A 24,397-nucleotide genomic window follows, 5' to 3' on the forward strand; every position below is an offset into this window, starting at 1 on the left:
TGCAGCTCTAGTTTCTAGGAAAGGGATCAAAATTATCCTTTTGACCAAATTCCTTTTTAGCAATCAGGATTCATCTCCTAGTTCTGGATATACTGCCTTTCATGCAAAATTGGAGTTGTGTTGGCAGAATTTAAAAGAATAGCTGTTGTCAATCAATTAATATTGTCTACTGTACCTATAGGCATGCTTAAGTCCTGATATACTGATCACAGAGGGTATCTTGCAAAATACAGTCTTCACTGATGACCAGTTTGTGTCCTGAACCATGTCCTAAATCTTCTTCCCCTGGTAAATTCTCATGAAGTTTTCCATCTAGAAGTCTATAATAGAAGTAAGAGGCTGTTTCTTTCTTTCTTCCCCCTGTATCCATTATGTTCCATTGAACCCTCCATAACTCTGTGTCATTCAGGCTGTCCAAAGCTCTACTTCCCCTGACAGAGTTGATAAAAATGCCCTTTCCCCCTAATATTTATAATCTCTTATTTTCTTTTCCTAATATTCTATATTAGTTTGTGTGTAAAAGGTGGGGTGCTCCAATTCGTATATGAGAATTGTATGAGAAAGTGTATGAGAAACTTTGTGTCATATTCAGCGCCTGCTGCTGCTGCTGCTGCTAAGTTGCTTCAGTCGTGTCCGACTCTGTGCGACCCCATAGATGGCAGCCCACCAGGCTCCCCCGTCCCTGGGATTCTCCAGGCAAGAACACTGGAGTGGGTTGTCATTTCCTTCTCCAATGCATGAAAGTGAAAAGTGAAAGTGAAGTCGTTCAGTCGTGTCTGACTTCTCGATCCCATGGACTGCAGCCTACAAGTCTCCTCCATCCATGGGACTCTCCATCCAGGCAAGAGTACTGGAGTGGGGTGCCATTGCCTTCTCCATTCAGTGCCTGAGTTCTCCACAATTTCCTCTTCCATAGTTCATACCCTATTGGGTTGCTAAGAGCTTAAAGATGCCTTGACTGAGATAGCACCAAGGCTTCATTTGGGATGGCTTATGTACACATAAAGTTTAGGCTACTTGCATATAAGATGCTGACATGCATTACACCTTATTCAAGCAAAAGTGGATGTTTTTTGGAAGGATATGGGTTTCACTGGATTTAATTAATACTCTTTGACCCAGTCACTTTCCTTGCCTTTGAGATACAGGCGGAGTGATCAAACATGGTTACTGCCTTCGAGTTATTCCAAACCTTCACTCCAGGGACTCAAAAGATTGATTTTATTACTGGTAAACAAATTCATTTTCAGGAGGCTGATTTGTCCAGTTTAGGCCTGATATTTACATCAGTCCAATCAACTCGGGGAAGGAATTTGAATCACTTGTATTATTTGGCAGCTGCACTGATCTCTTAAGAAGGAACTGTGGATGAAACTTATTTCTTAGAGAAGGGGGGCAGAATGGCACCCCAACAAAATTTTACTGCCACAAACAAGACAATTTTCTCAGCCTCTCCTTCTGACTTTGGCTTGTTTTCAGATCTAGATTCCTTCCCTGGAAGTTACCCCATGTGCCATATCTGCTCTGATCTTAGACTGTCCTCCACACTTGCAGGAGTTGTCCAGCTATTTGTTGTTACTAACTACTCATATTATGTAATGAATGCTCCTTTGCTTCCAGAATGATGTATTTAAAGTGTGCTGATTTTGATGTCTGGCAGTCACTGGGGAGTCAAATAAGAAGAAAAAACCTTTCCCAGTTGTATCAGCACATTCCTACAGATGCCTGGGTCTCTGGTGGTGCCTATATCATTGACTTTACCTTCCATTTAGAGTTAAGGAGACAAAATAATTTGATAGCAATAGCTGATGCACAGATCATCTCTTTAAGAGTCCTATAAACGAAGTGACTCTAATATCCTGGTATCCCTGAATGTAACTTGGTGATTCACCCCTTTTACTTTTAACAGAGTTCTCTCTCCATCTCCAAATCTCTTACCACCAAAACACATTTGTCTACTCTTTCCAAGTACTTTTCGGAGTGGACCTCCAGGCTGAGGACCTCCAGTGCACCCCAGCATCATCAGTCTATAATATAATTTAGAGAATGGTTGGCACTTGAATTATTTATGAATTTCTTTTTCATGTCTAAAGCAGAATTCCCCACATCTCATTCCTTCAAATGCTCATTCACAAGCTAGTCCTAGATTTGTTTCATTTAGTTGTCTGTAAATATTTTGGAAATGCACTTTTCTTGATTAAGTTTAAGAAACACTGTTATGCAAAGTTAAGCAAGTTTCTTTATTGCAGGGTTTTTCTCAGACTGTGTGCAAATGCATGAAAATGAAGGAAAGTAATAGGGTTTGCAGTTCATCATACATTTGGTAATAGGTTTTTGTGGGCACTTTTGTGTATATTTCTACTTGGGAGAAATATCTAGTTAATAAATCACTAGGTTAATTCAGTTTTAATAATAGTTGAAAGCACCATTTTTCAAATTATGGCTTGCAACTTACTGGTGTCTGAAATTATTAAATCAATTTAGTGGAGTAATAGCATTTTTTTTCTGTACTCAAGGAGAATAGAGTAAAAAAAATCCACAGTATATTGCATAAACAGGGTAAATAGTGGTTTTTGAAATTTTAATTTTGTTTTTCAGCATACACATAATTGGAAAGTGTTGAAATTTAGCATATATTTCTTATTATAAATAGCAGCTAAATTTTTGAGTATCATCACTATTTTAAAGAGTAGGCTTTCATGTAGCTATGGTAGGATTAAGCAACTACCACTAGGGGGAAAGTTGGCTCAGCACAGAGTTTAGTGCTGGGGAAAATTAGAAGCAGGAGCAGGCAGCTTCTAAATACAGAGTGGATCAGAAAAAGACATTAGAAGAAAAAAGTTTAACCTATTCCTGCATCCTCTAAGATTAAATGTCTGCTGTAGTTGCACATTGCTGGGGACAGAAAAAACACATCTTTCAAATAGAAATGCAGAGTGTGTTATAACACAGGGGTCAGAATTGGGTAGCTGAGCTGTACCTCTAAGCAAGTAGAGGGCAGGGGTATGTAGTGCAGAATGCTCTACACAGGGGTGAGTAAAAGAGAAACCTGGGATTCCAGGGCTCCTGATCCTTCAGAAGCAATGAGTCAGGTGAATGCCCAGAGAGCCATTTGTCTTTCTCCACTCTTGGGCACTTAGAATAAGAGTGCCCAACTCTTATTATTCTAACATGGGACTTTCCCTTGGTGTGGGTCATGGTAAGAGGCAGGGTTACAGCTCCTAGTATGAAAGCAAAGGTTGCAGATCTGCCACCTCCCAATTCTCTGGAGACTAGAGCTCTGGGATGTGATGGAGGCATGACAATGGGATGCCCCAGCCAGGTAGTGGCGGAAAGAGAAGGAAGCAATTAGAGATCATTCCCAGTGGGTATGGAGCTGGGGGCCTTTCAGTGCTGGTGGTGAGGGTTCAGTGATTGTGGCTCACGTAAGAAATACATGATCTTGCCTTTAGTTGCAAAACTTTCCTGGTTCCTTCCTGTTGTTCACACCTGGTGCTCAAGCCTCTCAGTGAAAATTTGACCCAGTGAAGAACCTTTATATTTTGTTTGATTTCACTTTTTAGGTTTTTAAGGTATACTTGAGGTGCAGTCAAGGGTATTGGTTTGATCCCTGGGTCAGGAAGTTCCCCTGTAGAAGGGAATGGAAACTCACTCCAGTATTCTTGCCTGGAAAATTCCATGGAAAGAGGAGCCTGGCAGGCTATAGTCCATAAGGTTGCAAAGAGTCGGACATGACTGAGCAACTAATTCAAAGATTCGTATGTAAAGCACATTTAAAAATTTCTATCTTGACATATAGATGCACCAAAGAAATCATCAAAATAATCCCTAAAGTAAACAGAGCCATCACCACTAAAGTTTCCTCCCTCACCCCTGCTTCTCACTCTCAACTTCTTCAATTCTTGCAACCCAAGAAAACCACTGATCTGTTTTCTGACAGTATAGATACATTTAACTTACATTTTCTTGAATTGTATATAAGTGGAATAATCCGTGGTACGCTTTCCTCCCTGGTTTATTATACTAAACATTTTTATTTCGATATTCATTATTGCTTGTTGCAATACTTCATTTATTTTCATCGTTGAGTAAATTCTATTGTGTGGGCATGGCAAAATTTATTCTTCTCTTGATAGACATTCGGGTGATTTTCAGTCTTGTATATTATAAATAGAGTTGTTGTGAATATTAGTATATGAATTTATATAAAAATAAATGCTTTCATCTATCTTGAGTAAATATCCAAGAACAGAATACTTGTGTTGCACAATAGGCATATTGCTAATGTTTTAAAAACTGCCACACATTTTCTGAAGTTACGGCATTTAGATCACCTCCAGCAGCGAATGAGAGTTCCAACTATTTTGCATTCTCAGTATGGTCAGGCTTTCTAATTTTAGCCATTCTTATAGACACAAATCTGCTTCTCTAAATAATGAGTGACAGTGGAAATTTTTCATGTCTTAATTTTCTATCTACATATCTTTTGGAGAAACTATGTTTCAATCTCTTTCCCACTTTGTACTGGGTTGTTTGTATTTGGGTGAGTTATTATCAAGTTGTAAGAGTTCTTTATATATTGTAGGCAAAATATCTTTATGGATATATATCTTGAAAATATTTTCTCCCAGTTGGTGAGATTTTTAATAGGGTCTGATGAGAGCAAAATCTTTTCATTTTATCTAATCCAACTTACTTATTTCTGTTCTTGTGTAGTTTGTAGTTGTTTTATCTTTGGCTTAATGTTACAAGATTGTCTTCTATATTTTCTTTTTCAAATATTATGTTTACACTTTATATTTAGACCTACATTCCATCTTGAGTTAATTTTTTAATAAGATGTGAGTATAGGGCAAGGTTAATTTATTTTTCATATGGACTATGATTTTTTGCCACCATTTCTTATGACAATCCATTACTGAATTTTTTTTCTTACAGTTTTTCCCTTAGCTTTATTAGTTGAAGTACAGTGTTGCTGCTGCTCAATTGCTCAGTAGTGTCCAATTCTTTGTGACTCCATGGACTGCAGCCTGCCAGGCTCCTCTGCTCATGGCAAAAATACCAGAGTAGATTGCCATTTCCCTCTCAAGGGACCTTTCTAAACCAGGGATTAAATCTGCATCTCCTGTATTGGTAGGTGGATTCTTAACCTCTGTACCATCTGGGAAGCCCTTTAGCTGTATTAAGGTATTCTCAAAAATAAACATTTTATATATTTTTGATGTTACAAAGAACATCAAATTTGAAATTACAAAGAACCCAAGATAGAGTGCAGATTAAAATCAATGAATCTCTTAACAATGAATCAAACAACCATACTAAAGAGGGTGGGGAAAATGACCTGTAAACAGTATGTTGGCTGGATACTTATAAAGACTAGAGATAAAAAAGAACTGTACACACTGTACTGTAGTATATAAATTTGTTTCTCACAGGAATCTAGAAGAGCAATATGAAAGCATATTAAATATATACCAGATTTGGTAAATAAATTAATATATTGTAGATATGAACCCACTCCAGTGTTCTTGCCTGGAGAATCCCAGGGACTGGGGAGCCTGGTGGGCTGACGTCTATGGGGTTGCACAGAGTCGGACATGACTGAAGTGACTTAGCAGCAGCAGCAGCAGCAGATATGAAGAGACCGTTTTCTCTCTGTGGGAGAAAGTAATTACAATTAAGAAAAGGAGTAGTTATAAAACCTAAGTTTTTTTTTAATTATTTTATAAATCCCAAGCACATACTGGCATGTTTACCATAAAGGGTAATCTGGATCTTCAGGAATTTTCCATCCAGTTCTAAGCTTTACTGGAGTCTGAGTTATGAGTGAAGGTTCTCTAGGATTTTCCTCTTCTGAAAAATTTAAGAAGATCTTGTAGCTACTACAGGCTAGGAACATCAAAGAATTAGGCAGAACCTTGTCTTTTTTCTATCCAAATTATTATGTTTTTAATAGTTTTTTTTCCTTTTTCTTGCTGAGTAGTATTGGCGCTGTGAAGAAATTATAGATTTTTTTTTAACCATTCACTTTTTGAAGAACATTTGGATAGCATCCAGTTTTGTGCTGGATATAAATAAAGCTGTTATAAACCTTTCTGTGCAAGTTTCTAAGTGAAAATAAGGTTTTACTTGTCTGGAATATAAGTTTAGCAGGGCTCAGAGGGGAATATGCAGCATTAAATACCTACATTAGAGAAGAGAAGAGGTCACAAATCAATGATTGAGTTTGTTACCTAGGAAACTACACTAAACCCAGTATCAGGAGAAGAAAGGAAATAATCCAGAGAAGAGCAAAAATCAGTAATCAACTTTTTGAAAGAAATTTGTCTTAAAACACTCTTATAAACTCCTATACAATCAAATAGCTATATCTTACAAATAGCTCCTATACCTTACAAATAGCTAGGAAAAGAAGAGAAGCTAAAGGCAAAGGAGAAAGGGAAAGATATACCCATTTGAATGCAGAGTTCCAAAAAATAGCATGGAGAGATAAGAAAGCCTTCCTCAGTGATCAATGCAAAGAAATAGAGAACAATAGAATGGGAAAGACTAGAGATCTCTTCAAGAAAATACAATATTGTAAAGTTTAAAAATAAAATAAAATTAAAAAAAAAAAGAAAAAGAAAATTAGAGATACCAAGGGAACATTTCATGCAAAGATGGACACAAAAAAAGGACAGAAATGGTATGGACCTAACAGAAGCTAAAGATATGAAGATGAGGTGGCAAGAATACACAGAAGAACTATACAGAAAAGATCTTCATGACCCAGATAACCACAATGGTGTGATCTAGAGCTAGACATCCTGGAATGCAAAGTCACGTGGGCCTTAGGAAGCATCACTGTGAACAAAGCTAGTGGAGGTGATGGAATTCCAGTTGAGCTATTTCAAATCCTAAAAGATGATGCTGTGAAAGTGCTGCACTCAGTATGCCAGCAAATTTGGAAAGCTCATCAGTGGTTACAGGACTGGAAAAAGTCAGTTTTCATTCCAGCTGAAAGAAAGGCAATGCCAAAGAATGTTCCAACTACTACACAATTGCACTCATCTCAAACACTACAAAGCAATGTTCTAAATTTTCCCAGCCAGGCTTCAAAAGCATGTGAACTGTGAACTTTCAGATGTTCAAGCTGGATTTAGAAAAGGCAGAGGAACCAGAGATCAATTGCCAACATCCGCTGGATCATTAAAAAAGCAAGAGAATTCCAGAAAAACATCTACTTCTGCTTTATTGACTATGCCAAAGCCTTTGACTGTGTGAATCACAACAAACTATGGAAAATTCTTTAAGAGATGGAAATACCAGACCACCTGACCTGCCTCTTGAGAAACCTATATGCAGGTCAGGAAGCAACAGTTAGAACTGGGCATAGAACAACAAACTGGCTCCAAATCGGGATAGAAGTGTATCAAGGCTGTGTATTGTCATCTTGTTTATTTAACTTATATGCAGAGGACACCATGGAAAATGCTGGGCTGGATGAAGTACAAGCTGGAATCAAGATTATCAGGAGAAATATCAACAGCCTCAGATGTGCAGGTCACACCACCCTTATGGCAGAAAGTGAAGAAGAACTAAAGAGCCTCCTTGATGAAAGTGAAAGAGGAGTGAAAAAGTTGGCTTAAAACTCAACATTCAGAAAACTAAGATCATGGCATCTGATCCCATTACTTCATGGCAAATAGATGGGGAACAATGGAAACAGTGATAGACTTTATATTTGGAGGTCCAAAATCACTGCATATGGTAGCTGAAGCCATGAAATTAAAAGACACTTGCTATTTGAAAGAAAAGCTATGATCAACCTAGACAGCATATTAAAAAGCAGAGACATTGCTTTGCAAACAAAGGTCCATCTAGTCAAAGTTATGGTTTTTCCTGTAGTCATGTATGGATGTGAGAGTTGGACTATAAGGAAAGCTGAGCGCTCAAGAATTGATACTTTTGAACTGTGGTGTTGGAGAAGACTCATGAGAGTCCCTTGGACTGCAAGAAGATCCAACCAGTCCATCCCAAAGGAAATCAGTCCTGAATAGTCATTGGAAGGACTGGTGTTGAAGCTGAAACTCCAAAACTTTGGCCACCTGATGCGAAGAGCTGACTCATTTGAAAAGTCCCTGATGCTGGGAAAGATTGAAGGCAAGAGGAGAAGGGGATGAGAGAGGATGGGGTGGTTGAATGGCATCACTGATTCAAAGGACATGAGTTTGAATAATCTGTGGGAGTTGGTGATGGATAGGGAGGCCTGGTGTGCTGCAATCCCTGGGGTCCCAAAGAGTCAGACACGACTGAGTAACTGCACTGAACTGAACTGATATCCATCAAGAGAGGGCTACACATTGTTTTCAAGTGCAAACGTATATGTGCCAATGTCAAGTTCTCTGAAAGACACAACTAAAAAACTCATTGAAAATTCCCATGAAGAAAACATTTTACTTCACTAGTGAAAGCTATGAAATATTTAAGGAAGAATCAATGTCAAAACCATGGAAATATTTTCGTAAACTGGAAGATAAAAGAAGATTTCCCAGCCATTTAATAAGGCTAACATTATCCTGATATGAAAACCAGAAAAATATACTTAAACAACCAAGCAAAAATAATCCTTATAAACAAAGATAGCAAACTTCATATCAAAATTTAATAAATTGAATAAAGCAATATATTAAATAATAAAACATCATGACCAAGGAGTATTTACTCAAAATTATCAATATAGTTCCCCATATTACTAGAATATAAAAGAAAAATTGTGATGATATAGCATGTGTATATGACTATTATTTTAAATTATTTTATATAATAGTTACTATTAAATTACTATTTTAAATACATATGTGTGTGTTGGCCTTCCCATGTGGCACTAGTGGTAAAGAACCTGCCTGCCAGTGCAGGAGACATAAGAGACATGGGTTTGATTCCTGGTTAGGGAAGATCCCCTGGAGGAGGTCATGGCAACCCACTCCAATATTCTTGCCTGGAGAATCCCCATGGACAGAGAAGCCTAGAAGGTTACAGTCCATAGGGTTGCACGGAGTTGGACATGACTTAAGTGACCTAGCATGCATGCCTGTGTGTATTGTTACTACAGTCAAGATCTACAAGGTTCTCTCTTAGGGAATAAGTTATTAAAAAATACAATATTTTGGAAAACCATGAGGAAATGATGCCAATGAAAACTCCAATATTGAAAAGGTACGTATTATGAAATAACCCAGTTATAAGGATAGAGAACAGATTAGTGATACCAAAGGTTTAGGGATAGGGGGAAAAGGTAGGTGAGTCTCTTCAGAGACAGTGTTGTAATACAGTTAAGTATTTCATTGTAGTGTAGGTTAGAAAAACGGCATGCTTCTGTCTAATTCATTTATGCTTCTCCCAATGAGAAGCTGCAGACTAAGCTAATCTAAGTCTTAATTTTTCAGAAGATAAAAACCTAAAAAACCTTTACTCATAGCTCTTACTCCAGAGTAAAGCTTTGAACTGGATGGGAAATTCCTGAAGATCTGGGTGATCCCTCCTGGGGAACATGCAGTAATGTTCTTGAGAATCCCCAGAATAAGCCAAGTAGGGAAAATTATAAAGACTTGCCTCTTTGAAGAGTTAAGTAAGATGATACTCATCTTGGTGAACTGATTTTTACATACTACTGGGAGCCTGACAGTCTAGAAGTACAGACAAGGAACTTCTACCTCAGAAACTTTTCAATTCAGCATCAGGTACTGTTTTTGCTGGTGACATCCTTGGTCTGTTCACTGTCTCTATCTGTATTTGGATCCCATACTTCTCTGGCTTTGTTACCCACTCCATTGTGATCTTCTGGCTTCCGTTGCCTTTTTAACCAGAATTTAACAGGATGCATTCCTGATTTTAGATCACTGTTATTCACTCTTGGCCTTGAGCTTTCTCTAACCCTTTATCTACTCCACTCCCATAGAGAAGTTCAAAGTAGAATCCATACATACCTGTCCTTTGTGTATTCTCAGGATGCATATTTGAAAGATGCAAGAGGTAGGGTGTTGGAGAGAGAGGTCCCAGGGCTTATGCAGGGAAGTCTGGGCATGACATGTGGTGCTGAGCTGCTGATGATAAGTAAATCTCACTCAAAGAAGACTTAAGATTTCACAAAAGAACATAGTAGCTTACCATTAAAACAGAAAAGCATATGCTTGTGACTTACAAAACTGCTAATTAAACACAATATGCACATGCTGGCAGCTTACAAAATGTGGCCTGTCACCACTCAGATTTCTGGCACCCTGGACCCCCTTACACCCCACCCACCAACACTATCTGAGTTCTGCACAGCACACAGTTCATCTGTTTTTCCATCTCAGCAGTGCCAGCTATCCCCTGAGGAGAAACTCAGGAATGTTCACCAAGAAAGAAAAGTGGGAGATCTTTGTAGTATATTCTAGCCACTCTCTGGATCTTGGTATGAAGTGCAAACAGCTGGTAGCCAAGTCTTGCCAGCTTCAGGCTGACTTCTCCCCACACCCTTGGTCTTCAAATAAGCTGTCCTCTGACAGGGAAGACGAAACCATTGGAAATACTTCAAATTCAACACAGGCTGATTTTTCTCTCCCAAATCTAAATACATCCACATCCAACTGCCAAGTTTCTAGATTTGTGGAAACCTGCAGATTCTCTTGGACTATAAAACTGGTTCCCCTACTGAACAAAAGTCATTGCCTGCTTTGCCCTTTCATGATTCTATAAAGGTTCCAGGGTTTTCATGATCTTGTTCTCCTCTCCTTCGCTTGCTATGCTCCTCCCACTATCACAGCCTTCAGCTTAAACTTCCTCTCTTGGACGACACCGGAAAAGGCAATGGCAACCCACTCCAGTACTCTTGCCTAGAGAACCCCACGAATGAGGAGCGTGGTGGGCCACAGTCCATGGGGTCACGGAGGAGTCAGACAGGACTGAGTGACTCCACTTTCACTTTTCACTTTCATTCACTGGAGAAGGAAATGGAAACCCACTCCAGTATTCTTGTGTGGAGAATCTCAGGGATGGAGGAGTCTGGTGGGCTGCCCTCTCTGGGGTCGCACAGAGTCGGACACGACTGACACAACTTAGCAGCAGCAGCAGCTTGGAGGAAACATGCAAACATCTTATCTCTGGCAACAGGAGTCTAAGCAATAATGAATTCCTAGAAGGAATCAGGGCATGGGCTGAACTTGGAGAAGCATCCCCCCAAATTTCACTGAATCCAGAGGATTGAAAGGATGAGATCCAAAGATATTACTACAATCCATCTTTTAGGAACACAGCAACTTTGCTCTGGTTATCATGAGACCCTCCAGTAGAGCCTGCCCTTCAGATGGTGTTTCCTAAACTGCTTTTGATTCACTCTCAGGGAAGAAGTTTTTGGGCTCTTGAGACTCTCTTCCAGAAGGTCACCAAATCCTAAGTCAACACTGGCTCAATTTCTCCCCTCAATTCTGTCTTTCAGGACAAGAATTGTTAAATCAAAGGAGTATTAAGGACTTGTGATACTGGTATTTTATATTCTCCTCTCCTTTTTATTTTTCCTTCCTTCCTTCTTCAGTGTGTGACTACATTCCCTGAATCAACATGACTAAAGAAAGCCACTCGGGTAATTTACTCACAAAGTGTATGAGGCCTCTCCTATGGACAGAGCACAACCAGTGTAATTTTTAAGTTCTGCCTCAATAGTTGTGCTTTTGCTATGAAGCACTTATCCTCGGGGGCTGGTGGCTCAGATGGTAAAGAATCTGCCTGCAGTGCAGGAGACTGGGGTTTGATTCCTTAGTTGGAAGATCCCCTGGAGAAGGGAATGACTACCTGTTCCAGTATTCTTGCCTGGAGAACTCCATGGACAGAAGAGCCTGGTAAGCTCCAGTCCTCGGGGTCCCAAAGATTTGGACACAACTGAGTGACTAACACTTTCACCTTTTTTTCAGTTATCCTCAGAACTGAGTGTCCCTCACATTGCTTTTGATTTTGGACACACTTGACAATAATTTATGAGAAGTATATTCATATGAATAATGCTTAAGAACGGATATTGTTCTTATGCAAATAATAATAATCAACATTTATTAGGAGTTTCCCACATGCCAGACATTTTATATAGCTTCTACTTGTATTAACTTATCATCATTTCCAAGTCTATCAATGAATTGCTGTTGACTATACCGACGTGCACAAAATATGCAAAAGGGGGCTTCTTTAGAGCATCTACTGGAACTTGGCCCTGCCAACAGCTTGGTTTTGTCCCAGTGATACTAATGTTAGATTTCTGGCTTCCAGAATTGTATGAAAATAAATTTGTCATACGTTAAGCTGCCTGGACTGTGGAAATTTATTACAGCTGTCATAGGACACTATACCATTTTAGAATTCTTTTCTAGTGACAGCATTCCTCAGTGTAAACCACACCCAACTTGAATTGTTTATGCAAAAAGAAAGTGATTGAATCATAGTAAGGTGAGTCTATCAAGGATTGGTTACTTATGATTCAGTACATTGATTGCGACATAAACCCAGATGATACAAACATTTCATTCAAAGATGTCATCCTCCTAAAATCGAACTAATTTCTTCCAGTAGTATAATAGATTGGTAGGTTCATTCTACTCTCTGTAAATATGAAGTCCTGTCTGGTGCCAGGCATGGTTAAGGGTGATGAGGAGATGGCCAAAGCCAAATGACTAAGCCACTTCTGGTGGCTTTAGATGATTCCTCCATTTTGTTTCAGGCTCAGTAATCTCTCAAGACCCACTTCAGGAGCCAAAGATTAGACTTCCATTCATTTCAACATGCTAAATAAGTAGCTGCATGTGTACTCAGTTGTGTATGACTTTTTGTGACTCCGTGGACTGTAGCCCAACAGGCTCCTCTGTCCATGGAATTTTCCAAACAAGAATACTGGAGCAGGTTGCCATTTACTGCTCCAGGAATTTTCCTGACTCAAGGATCAAACTCATGTCTCTTGAGTCTCCTGCATAGGCAGGCAGTTTCTTTACCATTGTGCCACTTGGGCTGGCATTACAAAAAACTTCCAAACAGATGGGAACCATAGGGAGCTTATTTGTTGTTGTTTTTCAGTCTCTCAGTCATGTCCGACTCTTTGTGACCCCATGGACTGCAGCATGCCAGGCTTGCCTGTCCTTCACCATCTCCTGGAGCTTATTAACTCACATCCATTGAGTCAGTGATGCCATCCCACTATCTCATCCTCTGTCATCCCCTTCTCCTCCTGCCTTCAATTTTTCTTAGTATCACAGTCTTTTCTAATGAGTCAGCTCTTTGCATCAGGTGGCCAAATATTGGAGGCTATGCTATGTTAAAATAGTTAGATATAGGCTGGGTTTTTAGGTTCATGGAAGCTGTTGGTTTGATGTCAAATGCCTCTGAGATGGTGCAGTGGCATATAATACTTACAAGAATCACTGAGAAATATCCATTTGGAGTCTAAGAAACACAAGTCATTACTGAATGAAAATTTAGAGAGAAAATAATTCAACTAAATGTGTACAGAAAGAAGTATTTGTATACCGAGATAAATGGATAAATAAAACATAATGGATGAGTAAACAAAAAGAAGTTTAACCAAATAAATTAAACCTTAATAATAAAATGCCAGCTGCAGAAAGAGTATAAACTACTTGATAAAATGTATATATGCTTTTATAGAACATAGATTAATACAATTTATTATGTATTGATTGATTCCCATGTAGCTTAAAAAATAATAGAAGAATACACAAAATGTAAGAGTATACAGGGAAACAATGTTATTTTTGCTTGGACAATTTATGATGAGTTTTTTTTTTTCTTTTTATAGAGACTGGAGATTTAAAACAAGGAATAAAATGATACTTTTCCCCCTGAATAGTAGATTTATACATGTTCATTTAATTAATATATTTATTTCCACATTTAGTAAAAGTAGTTGTATTAATACTCTCTAAAGAGCTTATAACCAGAAAAAGAAAATTTTTTCTATTTTCAACAAATAAGAATTCAGTCATATTCTTCAGAGTTATCAGAGGGTGATGTCCAGTACTTGGTACTGTTGGGGTTCAGAATAGGCTACCTCAAAATGTGCATCAGTGAATACTGATTATTTTCAACTAATGCTGCACAAGGGACACTCTGACCCCCCTTTCTGTTTTGCTGAAAGCAGGAAATAAATCTCATATGAAAGGTGCCCTCCCAGTATCTGAAGGTAGAGGGACACCCTGATGGCAAAGACAGGGAATTCAGAATGAGAAGCCTGTGTAAATGAACCTTGTTTCTTCTTTAATGTACTCTGTTTTGGTTCTTTACTAACTGGGCACTGCTAATCTTTAACTTATATGTAGAGTACATCATGAGAAACGCTGGGCTAGAAGAAGCACAAGCTGGAATCAAGATTGCCTGGAGAAATATCAATAACCTCAGATATGCAGATGACACCACCCTTATGGCAGAAAGTGAAGAGGAACTAAAAAGTCTCTTGATGAAAGTGAAAAAGGAGAGTGAAAAAGTTGGCTTGAAGCTCAACATTCAAAAAACGAAGATCATGGCATCTGGTCCCATCACTTCATGGCAAATAGATGGGGAAACAGTGGAAACAGTGTCAGACTTTATTTTTTTAGGCTCCAAAATCACTGCAGATGGTGACTGCAGCCATGAAATTAAAAGACCCTTACTCCTTGGAAGGAAAGTTCTGGTCAACCTAGATAGCATATTCAAAAGCAGAGACATTACTTTGCCAACAAAGATCCGTCTAGTCAAGGCTATGGTTTTTTCCAGTAGTCATGCATGGATGTGAGAATTGGAGTGTGAAGAAAGCTGAGCACCGAAAAATTGATGCTTTTGAAGTGTGGTGTTGGAGAAGACTCTTGAGAGTCCCTTGGACTGCAAGGAGATCCAACCAGTCCATTCTAAAGGAGATCAGTCCTGGGTGTTCTCTGGAAGGACTGATGCTAAAGCTCAAACTCCAGTACTTTGGCCACCTCATGCGAAGAGTTGACTCATTGGAAAAGACTCTGATGCTGGGAGGGATTGGGGGCAAGAGGAGAAGGGGATGACAGAGGATGAGATGGCTGGATGGCATCACTGACTCAATGGAGGTGAGTTTGTGTGAACTGCGGGAATTGGTGATGGACAGGGAGGCCTGGTGTGCTGCAATTCATGGGGTTGCAAAGAGTCGGACACGACTGAGCGACTGAACTGAACTGAACTAAATGTAAGTTTCTTTATTCTGTCAACACTTCAAAATTTATTTATTTCTTTGTCAAAAAGTATAAAAGCTGCCTGCTTCGGCCTCTTTTTATTCTTTTATCAGACTTCTATATACTTGAATTAAATTTTGTTTCATTTTCTCCTGTTAATCTGTTTTTTATTTTATTTATTATTTTATTTTATTTTTTAACTTTACAATATTGCATTGGTTTTGATCTGTTTTATGTCAATTTTATTACTAGTCCAGGTGCAAGAATTCCAAAGTGATAAAAGGAAAAATGTGCTCCTCCCAGATACTTGAACCAGGCAGCAGGCTGGCTGGACCCTGTTTCCCACCCTCATTCTGCTACAAATGAGAGATCCTGGCACACCTGACAAAGCCCTACTGCTGCTGCTGCTGCTGCTAAGTCACTTCAGTCTGTCCCTGGTATTCTTCAGGCAAGAGTACTGGAGTGGCTCGCCATTGCCTTCTCCCGACAAAGCCCTACAGAAGGTGTGATTTCTTATCGTGTCAGCCTCCCAGATCTCTGCCTGCAGGATCTGATGGGAGGGAAGAGGTGAAAGACTGTTTTCTCTTGCTCTCAATTTAGACAAGCATGAGAAAATGTAAGTGGAGCTAGATCCTTTTGAATCATTTACCAGAGATGGTCACTGTTTTTCTTTGTCTCTTTCTCTCTTGAGATGTTTTTCATAGGAGCAAGAATCATAGGGCAGAACACAGGCAGAGACCCTCTAAGTCTGCCTTTGGACCCAATCACACCAACTTTTGAATCAATGGTCTCAATAAACTGGCATCAATTAAACACATTTAACTGTGGGTCCTTTATGAAAAGCCAGATAAAGTTTTTTTCTTCAGTGTTATTCTATGCTCTGAGGAGTTTGCTTTATGTCTAGTGAAAATATTCTCTCTGGTCTCTGCATTACGGAAGGTATATTTGCTGGGGTGCATGTGTTGGCCAAGGAAATTGACTGGAGTTCCAATACTTGAAGTCATAAGCAGCACTCTTTTTGTCTGGCTGTGTCAATTATTAGGGGAGTTTGTCATAAGGGGTTCCAGTTCTTAAGGGGCCTTTGTTATCTCAACATTTGTTGCTTGTTAGTGCTAGAATAGTCCAATTCCTCTTGCACTTCCATGATGTCATTAACTAGCAACTTTATCCCTGGAGGCACCCCATGTTTTTGTTTGACACCAGAGACACTGTGTTCACTGCACCATGCTCAACACCTACATCAATAAATGACTCTTACTTTCTTAGACTAACATTGGAAGTGAACTTTCTAAATCTTGTAAGAATACTAGCTTGTGAGACTTGTCTTGCTTCTTTGATTAGGCCATACTAAAATGCTTATTGGTTTGAGTTCCAAGTTGAAATCAACATATTAGCCTCCTCATCAATGTCCTAATGATGGATCTTTTAAATTGGCTATATTTAAAAGGAAACATATTTTTTGAAAGCTCTCATCATAAACAGCTGCCCCATTGGTACTTATGAGAGATCAAATCATAAGGAGAAAATATATTATGACTGGTCTTAAAGAACCTTTTATTAAAAGAACAGAAATCCTACTTAAACAAAAGCTAATATATAAGCTCCTCTTCTTAAAATTTGCCCCAATACCTCAGTATTTTACCTGACCCTCCTACAAAAATCTGGAAGTAATTCAGCTGGAGGACAATAATCAATGGCTAACAGAAACCCACTCCAGTGTTCTTGCCTGGAGAATCCCAGGGACAGGGGAGCCTGGTGGGCTGCCGTCTATGGGGTCGCACAGAGTCGGACACAACTGAAGCAACTTAGCAGCAGCAGCAGCAGCAGCAACAGAAACAAATGTCTGTTTCTTACAGATTTCTATAAAACCAGAAGTACACCTCAAAACAAATCAAGGCCCATCTATCTTTACTAGTCCCAAGGTCTCATCTGTTTCTCTCAAAGTGCTTTCAGATGTTATAAAAGATCAGGGTATTAGATGAAAACTGTCCTGTATTTAAGAAAAAAATATTTTAACAATAATTATCCTAAGATTTATAATAGGCATATATATTCCAAAACTCTTGAGAAAACTTACATTCTCCTTCTCTGTCTCTTAAAGTTATAAATCTTATTATGTCTTTTGAGACTGAGCCCTTATTAACTCAAAAGGTAGATCATGAAACCAAAAAAAAAAAAGAGAGAGAGAGAAAGAGGGCTTTTTCAACACAAACTGCTAAAAAGACTCTTATTACCAAACTTTTTAAAATCACAACCTACTTAAAATTGCATGTCTAGGGCACATACAGATATTAAACAGTTTCTCTGAAATTATTAAGGCCTTTAGCCATCTGAATGAATGATTATTTTTTTTATAAATTAGTGAGATTTTTATTGAATCTGTGTAAGGAATAAAATTTTAATTGAAAACTGTTACTTCTCTTGCTGTGACTGTCTATATATCTATATGTATATGTTAACTCTGAATAAGATTGCCAAATTTAATTTGGCAAAGAGCTTTACTTAGTTGGCTTTAACAAACAAGTGCTTATATAAAAATTATCAAAAAGATATTAAAGACTAACTTGAATGCTTTTCACATTCACGTCATCTGAGAAAATCTTAGCAAATAAAAGCTAATTTTAAATTTGATGGTTCAATAAATACAGGCATGTCTTCAGAGTTAGCATTAAATATAATGCAAATAACTTTCATTCCATCTAAGTTTATTTATCAAATGGGCCAATGCTGTCTGTGCTGCAAACTTTGTTATAAAAACAAATAAATCAAAAAAATAATATCTGACTGCATTAATGTCTCAGGAATTTTTATAAGTAATATACATATGATTATTAAGAACAAATAGATTAAATAGATGCAAATAAGAATTTTTAGATGAACTTAGCAATCGTTTTAAAAACATCTACTTAAATAATTTCTCAGTCTCTTTGATAATTTACATGCTTATATTTTGCTAAGTTAAATTATGGGAATTCATTGAATGTCTAGATTATTTCTATATAAGATAAATACTGAAATTTAACTGTTAAACAAGTATAAGTTTATATCCATATGGCAGAAAGTGAAGAAGAACTAAAGAGCCTCTTGATGAAAGTAAAAGAGGAGGCTGAAAAAGTTGGCTTAAAGCTCAACATTCAGAAAACGAAGATCATGGCATCTGGTTCCATCATTTCATGGCAAATAGATGGGGAAACAGTGGAAACAGTGGCTGACTTTATTTCGGGGGGTTCCAAAATCACTGCAGATGGTGACTTCAACCATGAACTTAAAAGACACTTACTCCTTGGAAGGAAAGTTATGACCAACCTAGACAGCATATTAAAAAGAAGAGACATTACTTTGTTGACAAAGGTCCATCCAGTTCAGGCTATGGTTTTTCCAGTGGTCATGTATGGATGTGAGAGTTGGACTATAAAGAAAGCCGAGCACCAAAGAATTGATGCTTTTGAACTGTGGTGTTGGAGAAGACTCTTGAGAGTCCCTTGGACTGCAAGGAGATCCAACTAGTCCATCCTAAAGGAGATCAGTCCTGGGTATTCATTGGAAGGACTGATGCTGAAGCTGAAACTCCACTGATGCGAAGAGTTGACTCATTTGAAAAGACCCTGATGCTTGGAAACATTGTGGGCAGGAGGGGAAGGGGATAACAGAGGATGAGATGATTGGATAGCATCACCGACTCCAAACACATGAGTTTGGGTGGACTCCAGGATTTGGGGATGGACAGGGAGGCCTGGAGTACTGCGGTTCATGAGTTCGCAAAGAGTCGGACACAACTGAGTGACTGAACTGAACTGAACTGAATACTTACTTTTGATCTCTTAGTACAGAGAAACAATAAGTATGTTTCAATCCATTAGTAATTATATCTTGTGCTTTACTGAAAGATTGTACTATGAAATAGCATGTATTTCTGAAAGTTATAAAATGTATTTGTGTTTATAAGACACAAAATATTAATATGGTTCACAATTTCTCTTACTTCTTTATATTCACTAATGAAATTAAGATTTCAAAGGCTTAAGATATGTGGTTAAAACTACCAGATATAATGATAGAAAATGGATGTATTTTGGGATAAGAAGAAATATAAGGTATGGAGATGTTTTTTGTTTAGCAAATGTCCCAAAGTTGGTTATTTCTGAATAGGAAGGAAAATCAGGGACAAGCTAAAATGGACATAGAAAACTGTAAAATGTTTATAAATGAAGGAATCTTAGGAAAGAAATTTTATGTCTGGTCAGGACTAGACTAGAATGAATTAAATGAGGTAGGTGATTTTTAATATCAACATTAAACTAGTAAAAAAATAGGATTTTTTTTGGTTCAAAATACAAAGTTTCTTTTTTCTTTCTATTGGTCTGCTTTTGATAATATGAAGTTATGAAAGTTTTTTCTTTATATTTAAGCAATCTGCTAGAAAAAAAATCTTGTGTCTTGTGACAATAATCAGTTACATTATATGCTATCTTTATCAGGTCTTTGCTCTAATAAGTCTAGTCCTTTCAATAATAAAGAGCTAAGTTTAATTCAGAACTATATAACCATTTATATTTGACTATGAAATCTCTAATTGTTGTTTTAGCTAAATGAATGACTATGATTTGTTCCACAGTTACCTATTTGACTAAATGTTTGAAGTCTTTTTAATATTTTAGACAGTTCAGTTCAGTTCAATCACTCAGTCGTGGATGACTCTTGGCGACCCCATGGACTGCAGCATGCCAGGCTTCCCTTTCCATCACCAACTCCCACAGCTTACTCAAACTCATGTCCATCAAGTCGGTAATGCCATCGAACCATCTCATCCTCTGTCATCCCCTTCTACTCCTGCCTTCAATCTTTCCCAGCAGTAGGGTCTGTTCCAATGTGTCAGTTTTTCAAATTAGGTGGCCAAAGTATTGGAGCTTCAGCTTCAGCATCAGTCCTTCAAATGAGCATTCAGGACTGATTTCCTTTAGAATTGACTGGTTGGATCTCCTTGCCATCCAAGGGACTCTCAAGAATCTTCTCCAACACCACAGTTCGAAAGCATCAATTCTTTGGTGCTGAGCTTTCTTTATATTCAGACTGTCACATCCATATGTGACCACTGGAAAAACCATAGCTTTGACTAGATGAACCTTTGTTGGCAAAGTAATGTCTCTGCTTTTTAATATGCTAAGTTGGTCATAGCATTTTTTCCAAGGAGCAAGTGTCTTTTAATTTCATGGTTGAAGTCACTATCGGCAGTGATTTTGGAGCCCCCCCAAAATAAAGTCTCTCACTGTTTCCATTGTTTCCCCATCTGTTTTCCATGAAGTGATGGGACCAGATGACATGATCTTAGTTTTCTGAATGTTAAGTTGTAAGCCAACTTTTTCACTCTCCTCTTTTACTTTCATCAAGAGGCTCTTTAGTTCTTTGCTTTCTGCCATAAATGTGGTGCCATCAGCATATCTGAGGTTATTGATATTTCTCCTGGCAATCTTGATTCCAGCTTGTGCTCTATCTGGACTGGCATTTCGCATGATGTACTCTGCATATAAGTTAAATAAGTATGGTGAGAATATACAGCCTTGACATCCTCCTTTCACAATTTGGAACCAGTTTGTTGTTACACCTCCAGTTCTAACTGTTTATTCTTGAACTGCATACAGATTTCTCAAGAGGCAGGTCAGGTGGTCTGGTATTCCCATCTCTTTCACAGTTTTCCACAGTTGTGATCCACACAGCCAAGGGCTTTGGCATAGTCAACAAAGCAGAATGTTTTTCTGGAACTCTCTCACTTTTTTGATGATCCAGTGGATGTTGGCAATTTTATCTCTGGTTTCTCTACCTTTTCTAAATCCAGCTTGAGCATTTAGAAGTTAATGATTCACGTACTGTTGAAGCCTGGCTTGGAGGATTTTGAGCATTACTTTGCTAGCGTGTGAGATGAGTGCAATTGTGTGGTAGTTTAAACAATCTTTGGCATTGCCTTTCTTTGGGATTGGAAGGAAAACTGACCTTTTCCAGTCTTGTGACCACTGCTGGGTTTTTCAAATTTGCAGGCATACTGACTGCATCATCTTTTATCTTTCACAGCATCTTATTTTCAGATTTGAAATAGCTCAGCTGGAATTCCATCACCCCCTCTAGCTTTGTTCATAGTGATGCTTCTTAAAGTTGACTTGACTTCACATTCCAGGATGTCTGGCTTTTGGTGAGTGATCACATCATCATGGTTATCTGGGTCATGAAGATCTTATAGTTCTTCTGTGTATTCTTGCCACCTCTTCTTCATATCTTCTGCTTCTGTTTGGTCCATACCATTTTTGTCTTTTATTGTGCCCATCTTTGCATGAAATGTTCCCTTGGTATCTCTAATTTTCTTGAAGAGATCTCTAGTCTTTCCCATTGTATTGCTTTCCTCTATTTCTTTGGATTGATCACTGAGAGAGTCTTTCTTATCTCTCCATGCTATTCTTTGGAACTCTACATTCAAATGGGTATATTTTTTCTGTTGTCTTTAGTTTCTCTTCTTTTCTCAGCTCTTTGTAAGACCTCCTCAGACAACCATTTTGCCTTTTTGTATTTCTTTTTCTTGGGATGGTCTTGATCACTGCCTCCTGTACAATGTCATGAACCTCCTTCCATAGTTCTTTGGGCAATATGTCTATCAGATCTAAGCCCTTGAATCTATTTGTCACTTCCACTTTATAATCACAAGGGATTTGATTTAGCTCATATTTGAATGATCTAGTGGTTTTCCCTACTTTCTTCAATTTAAGTCTGAATTTGACAATAAGGATTTCAAGTCAAATTCAACACAAAGTCTTTTTGAGTTGGAATTAACTTTGAGACATGAAATACTTTAGAAGGTGCCTGAAGTATCTCAAAAATTTGTTTTCTCTTTATGAAAAGAAATATTAAACTAAGTATATTTGATATGTTAAATTACAAAGGCCACATTGTCAAATAAGTAACATTAAATTATGCTGTGTCTGTGTAGATATGTATTATGTGTTCCCAGAAATTATGTAAAATTCCTGGAAGGCATATATGTCCTGACATAAGGTTTTATCTGTCATTAAAACTGGGCTCAGACAGTAAAGAATCTGCCTGCAATGCGGGAGACCTGGGTTTGATCTCTGGGTCAGAAAGATCCCCTGTAGAAGGGAATGCCAACCAACTGCAGTATTCTTGTTTGAAGAACCCCAGGGACAGAGGAGCCTAGCAAGCTATAGTCTGTGTGGTTGCAAAGAGTTGGACATGACTGAATTACTAACACTTTCTTTACACTAAAGGGCCTGATCTTAAGTACCAGGAAGATTCAGCAACAATAGAATCTGTAAACTTTTCGGTACATGTGGTTGAAGTCCATTCTGCTCCTGCAAAAAAACCAAAACCAAGCCAAACAAACTAACGTTTCTTGGCAGACTTTTGCCTTCCTAAGGTGCTTGTGAAAAGGCAACAGGCTGTGCCTGAATGAAAGAAATTAAGATGAATAAACAGTAGCTGTAGATTAAGCAAACAGCCAGGGCAATGGGAAAACAAATGGCTTGGCTTTTCCTGGCTCTCTGGAAAACCTTTTATTTATTTATTTATTTTTTGCATTTCTTCACCCTCCATAGTGCAGTTAAGATGATGCAAATTGTAAATAGACATCGACAGGAAGATTTCTATAAAATGAAAAAAGCTATCTACTTGCAATGTCTGACTTTTTGGGTTTATACTCTGGGGGAAAATTTTTTTTTTTTTTGTTCTCAGGGCCGTAGACTTCATTTCTCTGGACCTTTGAATTCTTGTAGCTGGACTTCATTCAACTATCACTTAATGTGTGTTATCAAAATGTTCTTGTCTTTGTTTGTATTTTTTTGCAATAGGTTGACTCCTTCCCCTGCTGCAAAGGGGATGCCCCCTTAATTGTAAAGAAACTTTTAAAAATGTGTTTTCCATGTGGGGTCTACCTTCCACAAACTCCAGTGGCCAAGACACTTCACTGGGCAAACTCTTTACAAAAAACTTGCAAACTTGGGATTATCACGGTCCTTGTCACCTTCAATTATCAGGCAGGATCAACAGAACTAATGGAAAACTGGACTAAAAAAGAAGAAGAGTTAATTACATGGGAATGAATGAACTGATGAATGATTATAATTTTTATAACTTTTGTCTAAAATACTACTGATTTTTTTAATGTTTTGTTTTAAGATACAAGGAAAATTTTAAAAGATTTACAACAATTTATTAAAACAGACTTTTATAAGAAGAGTTAAAACACTGATCTTTCCTTCCCTAACTTATCCCTCCAGAATTCAGAAATTCTCAGTGAGCATACTTATTTTTTGGGCAATATAGCTATTTGCATAAGTTCAATAAGAATTTGTTCTCCTTGTAATAGGATACAATTAGAAATATTGATTATATCACCAAGGCTTTCACTGAAATGTTATATTCGAAAGAGACATTTATAGGCAAACATGACCAGGGAGTTTGAAGAAACTAAGGTCAACTTCTTGGGGCCAATAAATAAAGCCCCTTGGAAAAAACATCCTTGTACCTTGCCAACAGGATTCTTAGCAGCCTTACCTAGTAAATAAGGAAAGTTCCTTCCTGGATGGCCCAGGAATTTTAGGATACTTTGGGTACTCTAAGAGAAGAGAAATTCACCAAAATCTATAAGTATTACAGGCAACCCTTGTGACAGGTCTCAGGTGTGGCTTACTGGCCCTGAGAGGCTATTACAAATTTAATCTTATAACAAGTTCTAGCAAAACATACTTAAAAGAGCCAATATAATCAATTGCCATTCTTGCTGGACTTATGAAAATAACTAGGCCAAGTTTATTAAATTAAAACTTGTTTTGCAAACAGATTGGTGTTAATTTGGCTGTCTTTGATAAAAATGAGGGTGATTTTAGAGAGGAAAAAATATGCTTCAATTAAATTTTAATATTCATTTATAGATATTAAATTCTGGTGCTATTATTTTTCCTTGAGTCTTTGTTATTTAGCTGAAAATTAGACTGGATGCTGAATTTTTCTATTTTTCTCCAGTATTAAACCACAATTCTCTAAACTAATGTTTCCAGTTTTTATCCCATCCTTTTGTCTTGGAATCACTGAGAATTAAAATTGCTATTTTTTAAAGCCCTGAAGATTGAAGTTTGTTGACTCGATATAAATTTCAGAGAAATCACCACAACAGTTCAACCTTAAATAATCCTTGAGGCTGTCTA

The sequence above is a fragment of the Bison bison genome, unplaced genomic scaffold (genome assembly GCF_000754665.1).
Source record: "Bison bison bison isolate TAMUID 2011002044 unplaced genomic scaffold, Bison_UMD1.0 scf7180017864489, whole genome shotgun sequence".
NCBI lineage: Eukaryota > Metazoa > Chordata > Mammalia > Artiodactyla > Bovidae > Bison > Bison bison.